The sequence below is a fragment of the Poecilia mexicana genome, unplaced genomic scaffold, assembly GCF_051168715.1.
Source record: "Poecilia mexicana isolate PSO_F unplaced genomic scaffold, ASM5116871v1 scaffold_17, whole genome shotgun sequence".
NCBI lineage: Eukaryota > Metazoa > Chordata > Actinopteri > Cyprinodontiformes > Poeciliidae > Poecilia > Poecilia mexicana.
This window is the reverse complement of record NW_028263386.1, coordinates 29,649,672-29,663,397: the sequence shown is the minus strand read 5'-3', so window position 1 is coordinate 29,663,397 and position 13,726 is coordinate 29,649,672.

Here is a 13,726-nt window from a genome sequence, read left to right as displayed (position 1 = left end):
CAACCCAGAGGCCTCCTGTATAAAGCGTGCGTATGCACAAGAAATGTGCGGGGCCATATTTTACACACAAGCTGGCATGCATAAAAATAAATGTGGCTTGAAAGTTTGTGTAAATACACAAACTTTTTACCTGCTATGACAATGTGTTGACATTTAAAAATGACTAAACATGTTAACATAAGTACTGATAAGTTACAATTACTGCTGAAAACAAACACCTGGTCACATATCTCCATCCTTAAGAAACTTACAGTTACAATATTAGTTCAAAACATGGCTTTGCACAAGCATATTTGAAGAGGACTATTAACATCATTTTCTTGACATTTCTGTCTTTCCTTTGGTCTATGCCTTTGACAGCCTACACTTTAAGTGTTAGGTGATATTAATTTACAACTGATTGATGGTTTCTCATCCTATGTTTCAACACAATAACTATAAAAATATCTGCTAACAAAATTAGACCCATTAGAATAAAGTATATTCTTTGAGTAAAGTATTAAATTGTCTTCCAGTGTTGGGTCAGTGGTTAGGATACTCGTAAAATTGTTTTCCATGTTGGGCATTATGTTTAATTCTTCTGATTATTCAATGAAATCCTTTCTTAATAACTAAAAGTTAAGCCAATTAAAGCAGGACTTCTCACGACTATCAATTTAAACTAATTTTATTTGAGGGGATTTGAAGAAAAGACTTATCTGTTGGTCCCATTGCTTTTACATCTGTGGGTCTTTTAATGCCCAGCCCTTAATCACAAAGCTGATTGTTTTCACCCAGCAAAAGTGTTTGAAAATAGTTGTTAATCTGCTTCTCCAGTGGAGTCTGTTGTGGTCAGACATAATCTTCCATAGTCTGACTGAGCTGCATAATCCCAGCCCCTCCACCTTTATTGGATCTCTGTTGGCGGCTGGATGTGTGACCCCCTCCCTCTTCTGGCGTAGCTTCTCTACTGTATGAGTCTGCCCCGGGGCTAAGCAATATGTCTGTATTTTTAGTTATTCTAAACATAAATATGTCAGTGACAGCAGAGCTGCATTGTCTGTCTGAAAGGAGAAATTACAACATTGCTTCATTTGCTCTTTATATTTTTTCTGATATATTCTTTCATATATTAACTGCTGTTTTATTGTTGCTTCCATCAGTTATTTCATAGCCCAGCTTGAAAATATACTCTACTTATTCACTTTTTCCTCCATCTTCAAGCAAAGGAACCAACCATCATGAACTGACAAGAACTCAGGGTTTTTATCCTTAGTCTTGTAGTGGTGATCAACTGAATTGCAGTAGTGAGCTCAGACAGAGTGGAAGTTGGCTCTGAAAATTCAGCCGTTAGAGATGCAGTGACATGGAAGTGACTGACAGCTGGGCTGGTTGAGTATGAATGGAGGATCAATGGCAAGTAAACAGACCGTCCTGATATGTGGGGGAGAGGGGATGGGTTGTAACAGATTTAAAAGGAAAAAAAACATTTAGAATTTCTTCTTGCAATTAACCAACATTTAGCCTTTAAGTAAAATATCAGGATGATGGACGATGAGATTTTCCTATCACCACCTGTTGCTTGTTGAAAGAGCTGAAAACTTGTCTCTAGTCAAGAGAGAAAATTAAGAGACTTTGAAATTCTCTTCACATCAACTCTTTAAAGCAGGGGAGCTCAAGTCCAATGCTCAAGAGCTACTGCCCAGCAAATGTCAGACTCTTCCCTGCTCCAACATACCTGAATCAAACGAATGGCTCGTTAGCAGGTCTGTTCAGAGCTGATCCTGGTCTGTTGGAGTGAGGATGCATTTAAAAGTTGCAGGACGGTAGCTCTGGAGGACTGGACTTGAGCACCCTTGCTTTAAAGTCTCTTGAATTACTGCTGCACTGACACACTCGGTATCTGAACGCCCTCTGCTGGCATGTTTGAGGAACATCCCCTTTCAAGCAGACTGTGCTCATGAGCAAACTGGAGACAAACACATTAAATGTCTTTATGTATATATATATATATATATATATATATATATATATATATATATATATATATATTTATTTTTTTTTATTTTTTTTTTTTTTCATTATTGTAGGGCCATGTTGTCAAAAAATACTTTCAGGCCTCACTTGGTGAGAACAAAAGACCATCTGTGATCAGAAACAATGCCACTGCTATCATGGGTTACAGTGATGTACATAGACATGCTCCTGTCCTGCTCAGGACATTACCCTGTGATGAAAAGCATAAATTCAACATAGAAAACATGCACAAATGTTCACACATCGCAAACAAACACTAAGAGACAAAGATCATACAATGCTGTGAAAATCTATTTGCCCTCCAACAAAGTTCTTCTGTTTTTGAATTTTGTTTCACTCTTTAATGTTTCAGATCATTAAACAAATGTTTATATTATGTCAAAACAAACTGGTTATATACAAATGATGAGTTTATTAATTAAGAGAAATAAGTTATCCAAATGAATCTGGTCTAGTAAAGTAATTACCATCTTAACCAGGGATCTTTAACCCTTGTGCGTACGAGGACTGAGGCAAACGTAGAGAACTGTGGCAAATGATACAAGTTTTACATGTGTGGGGTCAGTTGGACCCCATTTCTAAACACAAGGGCTAAATCTAGTTTTCAAGGGCAGGTGTCCTGCCACTTTTGGACTCAGGTGCTTCAACCCACCTGAGTCAAATAATGAGGTGATTAGCATGACTCTTGGAGAACTAGACTACATACCACATATTCAGCCATTTGATTCTACTGTGACAGCAGCCCTTGAGGTCTGGAGTTGAAGACACTTGGTATAGAGCAACTCTGGTGTATCAACTTGCAAGGTAACCAAAACCAAATAATCATTTGGTTTTGGTTACCTTGCAAGTGGCCCCTGGTACAGTTCACTTACAGTGGGAATGCAAAAGGACAAGCAAGGGATCCAGATTATGCAAAGGAACCTGGCGCATTAAATGTCCGACAGCCAGAGCAACCTGCTGAACAGCCTGTCTGTTGTTAATACTGGGCAGCAGTTAGGTTAGAACAAATAAGTAAAATCACAAACCCCAAGTTAAAATGAGAATAATACAATGTTACGATTGCATCAGTGAGAAGGATTTAATTCTACCATATTAAAATATCAATTTGTCTGTTTAAAAAATAAGCAGGGATGACGATAAAATCACAGCATGTATTCAGAGATCTTATTAAGGTGAAGTCAAATTAACAACATTGTTTAAAACCTTGTTTAAAATGGATACGTCAACGGATTGTAGCACTTTTAAGCTGCTCAAAAAATTAGAATAAATTCATCCTCTTTGTTCCTAGATCATCAGTTTCCAATTGTTAGGGAGTGCTATAGCATTAAATGAGAGAGTCTGTCGCAGAGAAAAAAATACATCTATGGGGGAATTTTTATGTCATAATTCGAGAGCACGCATTTTCAGACCGGAAGCAGAATTTCATGTCTTTTTTTTCTCAAAACTTTTAACACTCCTGCTTACATTTTCAGTTTGAAAGCAGGACTTCATGTCTTCTCTGAACTTGTAATGCTTGTAGTCAGAACTTCTGCTCTTCTGCTAATTGCCTGTATTCATCCTCATTAACCTTGTTCAGCCTGAGATTTGCATCTTCCCTCTCATGTCTGTATCTTTGCAAGAGGTTTTTTCACTCTGCATGGATTATGTTACTGTAGCTCAATATGTTATAAAAGTTACATACTGCAGCTATGATTTCACTTAGAAGAGAACGGGTCAGAAGGGACCTGGGTTAGAGCTGCTGACTAACTCATCTGTTGTTAAGTGGTAAAAGTCACAGGGAACAAGTTAAATATATGAATATGTTGGTAATTTTTTTTCCTTAATTCATTAAATGCTAGTGAAATGGAGGCAAACAGTAGCCTGTAGCTAAGCTAACTATGCTAAATGGTTGATAATCTCACACAGTCTACCAACCTCTCTTGGAGAATAACTGGGTTATAAATTAACACTCATGCCTATTTCTCTCTCTCCCTCTCTCTATTTTGTTTTTGAAAACCTAATTTTATAACTTTTCTCAGCAGCATAGTAACTGGCACAGCTTCTACTGACGCAGCTGCGTCACTCTCAATCAGTGGCGGACTCAGAGGGGGGTCGTGGGGGAGGGGGACGGCAGTGCCCCCCCTGACATCTGATTGGTCCCCCCAGTGGCCTCCCTGATGATTGACATGTAACAGCACCAGGTCATTCCTGTACATTATTTGGAATCATTCTAAGCCAACCTAATATCTAAAGAAGAAAAACAATAATAAATATATGAAAATGTATAAAACTTTATATAAGTCCATGTAATGACATATATAAATAGATTTATATCAGGCGCGACACCAGCCTTCTTTATACTTGTACTCATAACAACAAGCTGATATTGATCTCCTGCATGTTTCAATTGTGCTGTGGTGCAACTCAAAGGTTAAAGCACTTCATACCTGGTGGTGATGGTAAAACAATAAGTTATTTACTGATCCTCCGCAAAAAAAAAAAAAGAGGGGCCGACAATGTTCGTAGTTTGGAGCAGAGGTGGCGCTAGAGTTTTTTCGTTGTCCGTCAAAGAAAAAAATAATTTTATTTCCAATTTGTAGCAATCAAACAAAACAAAACATTTAGTATTTCACTGCGAGAACGTTTTTGAAATCAGGTAACATTTCACGAAATGACGTGATTAGAAGACAGCAGAACTCTGATCGTTTCCAGATCCCGCATCACTTCCCTCGGCCTGCGGGAGAAAAACCCCGCAGAAGCGGATCAGCTGCAGCATCCAGATCAGAGATGATTCTCTGATCGATATTGTTCTTAGTGTGATTAATAATGAGCTCCACGATGTTCCCTGTTCTCTGTGTGTAAAGTTGAAACTGTCTGCGCACCAAGTGTCAGCTGCGCTTGATCACAGTCTGGACAGAAACCAGCGGACTGCTCTCTGTTCTTATCAAGACCAGGAGGGAATCTGACATATTAACTCAGTTAAGTTTATACTGGTTTTATTTTTAAAACACAATTAACGTAAGAAGTGTAACTATATATTGTATATTTGGCGTTTGTCATCTCATGTGTGATTAATTGGAGCGTAACTGTGGAGCATTTATGCGCATTTATTGCCCAGCGCACTGCGCTTGTTTCTGCCTACACTCTTAGAAATGGCTGTAAATTTACGGTGGAATTCCAGCAGTAACATACTGTTATTCCAAAATACGGTAGGATATTGTCAATTTGATGTCTTCTTCTGCTGTCACAATCAAGACTGATGACTGGCAGTAAACTACCGTAAAATAATTGTACAATATAGTTTTTTTCCCCAGGAAAGACATTTTACTTGTATTTGCATCTTAGAGAACCAGCATTTAAAGACAATATTAAACGGAAAGAAAAAAAAATACTTTCCATAATAAATGTTTTAGGGTAGGGGCCCCCAAACTTTTTCCTGCGAGGGCCACATAACTTTTCTGGTCGGGGGCCGGTCTTAGTTTTTCGAGAAAGAAACTTAGAAAACTTTTGTTGCGGGGGGGAGTGAAACTGTGGACCGGGGGGCTGGATTACTGCCGACGACATATTCGCGTTTGTAGATAGATTTTTACCAAGAATGCAAATGGAAAAAAACCGTGAGCGAAACGGTGACTGGTACTGACTAGTATATATTCCATTGAGGACCAAATGAGGAGGCGGGCCGTAGCTTGGGGACCCCTGTTTTAGGGAATGAATCGAAATCTACAGAGCATAATCAAAAATGTTAGATACCAGTGCTGGTGTTGTTTGTTAAAAATACAATGTTAATTAAACACTTGTTTAGTCAAATTCAAAGATAGGTTTGTCAGTTTTCCTAAAGAGATGGTGTTTGCTAAAGAGTTGCTCCCACAATCGCAATGTATCTGTGACGTCACGTGTTTGCCCGGGAGACAGCAGTATGGCGTCTTGTCTGGAGCTTATCAAGGTAAGTTCCCCAAAGCTATTAAAACTTTGGTCTTTATGTTGTCTTTTTAATGTTCTCTCTTTAATGCATTTATGTAATGTAATGGTGATGTATTGACTGAATGTTTGTAACTCCCTGGCGGACATTATACCACAAAATATGCTGCGTTTATACTGTTATGTATTCTGTATTTCAGTAAAGATCTATTAAAAAAAAAGGTAAGTTCCATGTTAAAATCATCATGTGATTCTTGAGAATAGAGACAAAATGGGTTTTAATTTTCCCCTTTTTTAAATTATTTCTCAACTTTATGTATGCAAATATGACAAATAATGTTTTGGAAATGTAAATATGCTAAGGTGCAGGCTCCCAGTTGCAAATTTTTTTAAATTACATTTTTAATAGACCTTACACAGAACTTTGTCATCACCATCTGACAAAAATAAATATAAAATGATTCTTAAAATACCCTATTAGTGATATTTTTACTCATTTTACAGACACATGCTTCTCAAGAAACAAAAGAAATATTATTTAAAACAAAAAACAACAAAAAGTCCATCTGACGGAGTTGACCCAGAACTGAAGGTGGTGACAAACTAGTGAGTAAAATGAAAAACTTGATACATGTGAGCAATTTATGTAAAATACATTAAAATTAATTAATTGCACATTTAAGTGAGATTTGTCAACAATTTCACTGAAAGAGTCACAAAAACTGATGGAGTTGACGAAATGCCAAACTACCTCAATTTATATGATGTTATTCTGAAGGAGGCCACATTGTAGCTCATCAGGTCCATGAAATCCTTACATTATACCAAACTTAAGCTTTTGTTTCACAAAATTTCATCACAGTTTTGAAAATTGTCACTTATGGAGTTGACACATCATGGTTGTGACGAGCAACTTAAGAATAAAACAGAAGAAAAAACTAAAGAATAACAATGTAACCAGAGCTAACTAGCCCTCCTAGCAAAGGAAAAGAAAGGAAGAGGTCATGGGGTCCTAAGAAGTTCTGGTGCCCCCCAATAATGCCTGATATTTTATTATTATTTTTTTTTAACATTCTTTTCATGTCAGACGGTGTTGGCAAAAACTAGGGACAAATGTCAACGGAGTTGGAAAATATCTACAAATTATTTTTAATTCAATTTATTGATACTTTTATAATTATTTATATACTTAATTGTCATAATATATAATTTTAGTATTTCTTTAATTGTTTTAAACTATTGAGTTCTGCTCCTGGACGAGGGATTTTACAGGCGTCATCCACCGACTACAATGTTTGAAATAAAAAAATATTCAGCAAACACCAGGAAAACATACATTGTTGTGCTCACATGACCCAGGTTAGTTTAGTCAGATATTTGAAAGAATTACATTTTGTGTATATTTTATTCAGATTTTGTGCTTTATCCATAGGATCTGTTTTGTCCCTATTCTCAAGAATCACTGGTTTTTGATTTTAATTATTTTTAATGAATGCATTAACTTTCTGTTTGCGCAACAGTATCAACTTATGCTTAACATAAGTTTATTTGTTTGAGTATCGCGGTACGACTGTTCAGTACAGGGGTGCTCAAGTCCAGTCCTTGAGAGCTGCTATCCTGCAACTTTCAGATGCTTCCCTGCTCCAATTAACACACCTGAATCAAATGAAAAGCTGGTTAGCAGGTCCGTTCGGAGCTGATCCTGGTTTGTTGGAGTAAAGATGCATCGAAAAGTTGCAGGACCTCTCGAGGACTGGACGTGAGCACCCTTGGTTATTATTTTTGTTAGCAGTTAAAGCTAGCCAAGCAGGTGTAGCACGGGGTGTCGGTGGTTAAACAAACATTAAAACTGTCAGAAAGGCAGTTTGAGTTAACATTATTTAGCTGCGGAGTCGTTTTCTTGAAGTTTTCGGCTATAGACGGCATAATGGGGAGAGTGGATGTGCTGGACCGGTGGTTTGATCTATGCGAGCAAAGCTAAGCCAAAATGTTTTTGTCTCTATAAATAATAATGTTCATAAATAATGACATTGGCTGCCTCTTTTTTCTTCATTAGTACTTCATGTTGGTGACTGAAGCCTGTTATGATGACTTCAACACATTTCTTCTGACAGGTTGGTAGAAGAAATCCTCTCCAGAATGTTTCTATAAGCTGACTAATTTCTATAATGCCTAATGTCTGAGTTGTGTTCATGGTAATTATTTCTGACATTTTTATGCTTTATGTTGTAGGTGGTAAAAAATGCTCTCCAGGGTAAACCGGGTGGACAAAGTATGTTGTTGGGTCTGGTTAGTTTTGCTCACTTCTCTTTAAAATCTGTATTCTTTTATCCTAATGTGTCTGCTATTTATCCTGTTGTTCCTCCAGGCTGGGAAAACCAGGCATTCTTCTGTTGGTTCATGTGCTTCGTCCTACATCCAAAGGCCACAAGAAGAATCCAAAACAGCTCATGTCAAACTGTGGACCATGTTTTCAGATATGTGCAGGTATGTGGTTATTCTAATGATTCTGCTTTGTAGAAGCACTTTCTTATTGTCTTTGTTTGCTATCTGAATGTAGCTGTGCTACTAAATATATTTAATAATTTTTATTATTTGTCTTCTTATCATCATGTCAAAGATGCAAGCCAGCTTTGAAACCTTCCTCAATGCCGTGCAACCAGGACAGCCCGTCCTCCTGCATGTTGGTGAAAACAAGAGCAGCACCAAAGACACTTCACCATCAGTGATCACAAGATCATCCAAGGTAGCTTTTGATGAACTTTGAAAGCACACTTCTCATTCAACTTCTGTACATTAATCCAGCCTACAGTTTTCAACATTGATGTGACTTGCACGACAATTGAGGAGTTTAAGATCCTTGCTTTTACTTTACCTGACAGAGTGGACACTCTTTATTATGATGATCATGTAAATGCATACTGTATCAATAAGAGGATTTGTTTTATGTTCTTCCAGTTAAGGACTTGGTTTATTACAGTCCCTGTTGCAAGCAGTTTTCTGCATGGTCAGCATTGAAGGCCATATTGTCTTTGAGAGGGTCCAGCAAACATTCCAGACGGCACAGTGTTGTCCATCTTCTTCATCTTCAGCCTCCAATGAGGCAGCCAAGACTTTGGTTCATTCAACGGTAAAACCATTCCTGTATTTTTTTTACAATGACATGGTTTTAAAGCAAGTTATGATTAACATTTGACAAAGGTGGTGATGTTTTCTCTTTACGTAATTAAAAACAGCTTTATTTATATATTGTACCAGCTGTATTCAAAATGCCTCACTATTTGTATTCTCGGGAATTTTCCCCTTTTTAATTTTGTTTTTTAGTCGCTTCATTGGGATTAACCCAGAAAGGGGCACAAAAGCCAGTCATGGGAAGATGGTATCCAAAAAAACAGGAAAGACCATTCAAAAGAAAAAGTGACGGTCAATGTTCAGGTTTCCACCTTCATCAAAAACATGATGGACTTTGAGTGGCATCTCTTTCAGGTTAGTTGTTGTCCTTTTCTTTTCTTTGAAATATTTCTGTTTCCATATTATTTAGGATCTAAATTATATTATCTTTTCTTTTTCCATGTTGGACAGTGCCTTCATCTGCATCTAATAAAGTAAGTGCCACTTGGACTCTTGAAAACCATTAATAGTTCACATGTTAAAACCCTGTTAGAATTCCACATTATTTCAGCCATGTTTAATTTTAGGTTTTGGAAGTAATTTTTCTTTGATTTGTTTAGTGATACCCAAAGCATGGATATTTCTTTAAGAACTGTGTTATGTTCATAATATTGTAGAAATTAATGAGTTAAACCCAGTTTATGTCGCTGTAAAATGAAAGTCTTCAATTTTTATTCCAGTGTTAGTGAAACTGTATATTGACTTTGAAGGCCTATTTTTTTTACCAGTTCTGAGGAATGGTTTTGTGTTTTTCATTTTGAATGTTTGAATATACTGGAAATATATGTGGTTTAAATAAAAATTCTGTTCTGACAGTTACTTATCACATCCTCTTCTGTGTTATGTGAAGTTCTGATTATGCATTTTAGAACCGCATCAATTGTAGCACTTCTAAGAAGCTTACACTGGGTTAGGTATTAATGTTCTATCGTAAAACTAAGACTGTACTAATATGTTTTTAGACTTAACTTTAATCAGTCAAACCGATTTGCTCAGGAATATATTAAATATTTGAGTGAACCAAAATATTACAACTAGATGTTACCTGACTTAATAGCTGTGTTTAACTAATTGTCATTTGGGAAAGCCCAAATCAGTCAGGTGTTCTAAACCTGGACCAGCTGGCAGGAGGCGAGGGGAGCTGGGTGTTAATGCAGCGGGAGCAGACATTTCCGAAAACGTCGGACAGATATTGCAATTAGGTGATGCACTGATGAACTGAGCACAAATGTGAGATTTGTACATCTACATTCTCGCCTACAAACATTGTTTAAATCATGTTGTGTCACGGTTGCTAAGCAACATAACGCCGAGGTGGAGGCTAGGCAGCTAGCTGAAGGCTACAGCTTCTCTGCAATGCTCTCTGCCTTCGCAGGACCCCTCTTCCGTAGACCGGGTCGTTTCTCAAGCCCATGAAAGAATAAGCTTGAAAGGACACAGACCCTGAATTCGGACACAAAGCTCTAGTGGTCTGGAACACTTATTTTTATATATTTTTTTACATGTATTTTTTGTTTGCGTCTTTTCTTTGTTGTATTTGTTTTTCTCGTTTGCTGTGCGTTTGCACCTGTCGGCCACCGTAGTATTTTAACGATTCTGTATTTTAGTTCTGCTGGGCTCCATATGGTTATGTGTATTTGTTATAAGTTGCATTGTGATCACTGTTGTGTGTAGAGTGTTATGGGGTTCCCCTGTCTGACTGCTGACTCCCACTCACATGTGATGGACCTGTCATGTGGACGGGGGATCAGGGGAGCGGGAGGACCAGGACCGATGCTGATCTGACAGAACACCGGAAGAGCGGAGAGTTCAGTGTGTTAGTAGTGAAGCTATTCAGTTGAGTGTAACGGTTTGTTAGAGGCACAGCTGCTCGCTCTTGTTTCTAATAAACCCTGTTGGCGGTACTACATCTGCGGTGTGTTGGCGTCATTACAGTATTTACTTACAGTAAACCACTTTAAAAGGTAATTACAGGATTGAAAAGGTAAATGTCCAGTAAAATACTGGTATCTACAGACGCCAGGTTTTGTTTTTTTTACCGTTTTTCTGAAAGAACGGTTAAAAAAAAAAAAAAAAAAAAACCTGGCGTCTGTAGATACCAGTATTTTTTTATCGTTCTTTCAGAAAAACGGTAGATTACTGTTCTTTCGAAAGAACGGTAAACTACTGGCAGCTATAGACGCCAGTATTTTACCGTTCTATGGAAGAACGGTAATCTACCGTCAAGATTAATTACGGTACAGCAATTGTGGATTTACAGTAAACTTCTGGCGTCTATAGCTGCCAGTATGTTACTGTAAATTGGATTATTTCTTAGAGTGTAACGGATCTGCACTTCAATTTCTTTCCTCCCTCAACAGTCAGCTGCTGTTCCTCCATTTAAACTACAATAAGTAGATCACATTCTCTTTAGGTTTTCTCTGTGTGCTGCAAACTCATTAAATGCAAACTAGCCCGAGCCTTCATCAGGCAAATAATTCTGGTCCGACCCGAACTATTTTTAATTGTCAAATTACCTGTCTAAACATATTAATATAGACTATTTAGCCGCATTTTTATGCAGTTTAGTTAATATTCACCTAATTGAATCCATATCCCATCACACAGATAAATGCATCTAACTTTTTCTCCGTAGTGACTCAAACCACTGACTGTGGCCCCAATAACTTATAATAAATTAAATTAAGCGACTCCACTTAAATTACCAGCAGCTGTGCTGTGATCTGAACACACAGCTTCACAAATTCTTCCTGGTTCCCATCTGCAGAGAAATCTGCGCTGGTTCATCGACAGTTGGATCTGTCTGATTTCTTTTTTTTTTTTTTTGCGTGGTTTCGCCTCCACAAAACGGACAAATGTAACTTACGTCTAACCCTTCTGGGTGCGGGAGGGTAACATCTATCACCTCCATTTGTTAAAACTGCAGGGCGAGTTAAATTTAATTCTTCGCAGCGGCGGAGCCGCGTCCGCATTGGTTGTGCGGCGCACTACGCATGGATCTAATTAACTTTGGGACCTTTATTTATTTCCTCAAAATAAACTGCTGGTTCCTCTGTTTAGACTATAAATGGATTAACGGCGTTGCATCCTCTTTAGTTTTATCTGTTCTACACTGGAGACTGGAGTTACAGGCGCCATTTCAACTAAAGGTTTGCAATGAGCTTCCTAACCAAGGTGTCTGGTCAATAACTCTTCAACACTCTGTCAGCTCCCGGTCAGAAAGACGCATTTAGTTCAGTGTCCATGAGATGATATTCAGAAAGGATTTTTTTATTAATTGATTTTAGTTGCCTCTGCGATGAACTCGTTGCGTAAAGTCTGTCGTGTCTCCATGACAAAGGTGTTAATTATAACTTGTCAAATGACAGAGGGGCTTAAAGAATAACCAAATATTCAGTTTGGTTATTTTTTAAAAATTTTATATATATATATATCAGTGTTGTGGTACTCGAAGTTGGTCTTGGTCTTAAGACCGGTCTTAAGACCATTTTTTGATGGTCTCGGTCTCGTCTCGGACTCGACCGCATTTGGTCTCGGTCTTGTCTCGGTCTCGGGCGCTGAGGACTCGGCATTTTATTTCAAGACCAGTCAAGACCGCAACTGTGAAAATATCACTAAACGTGCAGCATACTGTCCACTTCATTTGTTAACATCTTTGTTTTCAGTGGATGCAAAACCCACCGATTAAAATCCAAGCAACTACTGTTTCTGTTACTCCCCTCACCCCTCCCCACCTTTTACTCTCCCTCCGCCTCCCCTCCCCACTTTCCACGCGCGCGGCGCTCCAGGACATGCGCAGTGGTTTCCTCTCAGCGGCAGAAAATGTTTGTCTAATCGTCAGTAATATAATAGCGCTGCATAAACAATAAGAAATCCGATGGCCACAGCTAACTCAGCAGCGCTTCGCTTTCACAGACGGTGGGGACAACGTCTAACTTTTTTCATCACTTAGAAAAGTAGCTCAAAGAAGGTAAGCTCCGTTAACCTGATGTTAGCAAAGCTAGCTGTACAGAGACACATAAGCATTGTGATGAAAAATGTTATCACTCACTGTGCTGAATTATTGTGCGGAGGTGTTGACTGACTTGTCGCATTATGAGACAACGCTATGTCCAAAAGTCTGCAATATAGTGATATGTGTTTTAATTAAATATAAAATATAGAGCATCTTTTCTGATTTTGCATAATATAAAAGCTTATTTTTATAAAAGTCATGATTAGGTTTTGTACCAAATTCCAGCTTGTTTAGTGCTTACTTAGCTAATGCATAGTTGCAGCTCTCTGCTTCACTCCCCTACTAACATCTTTATCTGATACAAACTCAAAATACTGAAGGTATTTCTAGTTAGAAAGCATAGATCTCGCTCCTCTCTCCATTGCTGTTTATTTTTGTGTTTCTGGCTGCTTGGTGTGTGCGCATCTACCCACCATCATCTGGCAAAATCACCCCTAATTAACAGAAGTTTTCTTCGCATAGTTATTCACAGTGACTTGGAAAAGTAACTTTAATCTGATTACTGGTTTAGAAATAGTAAGATTACTCATTACTGAAAAAGGTTATCAGATTAGTAGTTAGTAATAAACATGTTACTAACATCACTGTCTAGCACAAAGGGTGCTGCAGTTTTTAGTCAGAAATTCA